This window comes from Piliocolobus tephrosceles, unplaced genomic scaffold, assembly GCF_002776525.5.
Source record: "Piliocolobus tephrosceles isolate RC106 unplaced genomic scaffold, ASM277652v3 unscaffolded_43365, whole genome shotgun sequence".
Classification (NCBI taxonomy): Eukaryota; Metazoa; Chordata; class Mammalia; order Primates; family Cercopithecidae; genus Piliocolobus; species Piliocolobus tephrosceles.
The window spans coordinates 1-1,944 of record NW_022328049.1 but is presented as its reverse complement, the minus strand read 5'-3'; the positions used below and the strand labels follow the sequence as shown (position 1 = coordinate 1,944).

The window sequence follows — 1,944 nt, the reverse complement described above, 5'->3', positions numbered from 1 at the left end:
AAAAGTAAAAAGTAAAAAGTAAAAAGTAAAAAGTAAAAAGTAAAAAGCAAACAGCAAAAAGCAAAGGCGTGAGCAAAAGTGTTAGCAAAATGACTAAGTCACCTGCAAGGAATTCCAAACAAACGTTAACAAGTAATAAAACAAGCGAAAATTTAAACCAAGAAAGTAAAAATAACCCCTTAAACATAATAAGGCCCCAAAATAGTGCAAAAGTGAACGAGTATACATTAAGTAACTCTACAGAAAGAGTACTCGAGGAAGAAGAAAAAAAAGTACTAGAAAATGCAGATAACTACCAAACAAGTTCAGATATGTGTGAAGAAGAAAAAATATATGAAAACCCTGATGACACAAACGACAATGATTTATATGATATAGATTACAATTTCATTATAAAAAAAAAAATATTAGATAAGGACATCGCACAGCTAGAAAAACAAGTACAGACAAATAAATTAAAAAAGTTGATAGCAGCTAGACAAGTTTTTACCAAAATGCTTACTATCATTGAAAATAGAAAATCGACTATAAATAATGATTCATAAAAAGTCCTGATATTATATAATTATGGTACAAATTTTATATATAAACAAAATATTACTAATGCGCACCTACTATGTTTTATTTTATTTACCAGAAGAAAATGAGAAGAATAACTTTCATAATTAGTTAAAAAAAATAACTAAAAGTAAAATCATACGCAAAAAAAAAAAAAAAAAAAAAAAAAAAAAAACCATCGTATCATTGTGAACTGAGAATATAATGTAAACTACAAATGTGAACAGGAAAATAACATAAATAAGCAAGATCCATGCAAAATGCATATTAATATAAAATTAAATAATTAATCTTTAGTAATAAAAAAAAAAAAACATCGTTCTCATTTTATGAATGCTCAATCAGTTTGTAAATTTCTTCTTCTTTTCACTTTTTTTTTTTTTTTCGATCTTCTTTTTCGTTTTTTTAGCTTTATCGGTCTTTCTGTCCTTCTTTCTGTTTTTATCTTTTTTTTTATCTTTTTTTTTATCTTTATTTTTTTTTTTGTTTTTGTTATGTTTTTTGTCTTTTTCGACTGTCATATTTTTTTCAACTGTCATATTTTTTTCAACAGTCATATTTTTTTCAACTGTCATATTTTTTTCAACTGTCATATTTTTTTCAACTGTCATGTCTTTTTCGACTGTCATGTCTTTTTCGACTGTCATGTCTTTTTCATCTTTCTTTTTTTTTTTATCTTTTTTTTTTTTTTTATCTTTTTTTTCTTTCTTATCTTTTTTTTCTTTCTTATCTTTCTTTTCTTTTATATCTTTTTTTTCTTTCTTATCTTTTTTTTCTTTCTTATCTTTTTTTTCTTTCTTATCTTTCTTTTCTTTCTTTTCCTTTTTTTCGTTCTTTTCCTTCTTATCTTTCTTATCTGTCTTATCCTTTTTTTTCTTTTTTTCTTTGTCTATTTTGTCTATCTCGTTGGTCTTCTCCTCCTTTTCTTCTTTGTTCTTCTCTTGTTTTTTCTTATTTTTATTTTTTTTTTTTTTTTTTTTTTTTTTTTTTTTTTTTTTTTTTTTTTTTCTCCTTTTCCTTGCCCTTTTCCTTCTCTTTCTCCTCCTCATTCTCCTTTTTCTTCTTCTTTTTCGTGCTCGTTTTCACCACCTGTTTCGTCTGCTGTTTCGTCTGCTGTTTCGTCTGTTTTTTCGTCTGCTTTTTTGTCTGTTTTTTCACCTTTTTCTTCATTTTTATGGGATGCGGGATAAGGATATGTCGTTTTCTTCCTCTCCTAAAAATGTATAATAAAAAAGTACATGGTGCCGTTGTTATGCATTTATGTACATACATAAATACATACGTACATACATATATTTATGTGTATATCCCCATTTGTTTAACTATTTATTGGTTACCTTTTTTTTTGTCGGTTCTAATAATTGTGCTGCCAAAAATGAATCTACA

General features: G+C 25.7%; 1 long non-coding RNA gene across 1 annotated transcript; it reads right to left on the bottom strand.

The window, feature by feature from the left end:
• Positions 1-1,644: 1,644 nt before the first annotated feature.
• Positions 1,645-1,944, bottom strand: LOC113224047. The gene is made up of 2 exons (XR_003309016.1): positions 1,896-1,944; positions 1,645-1,771 (listed from the first exon to the last, which is right to left on the bottom strand). It is a non-coding gene; the product is annotated as an uncharacterized LOC113224047 (long non-coding RNA).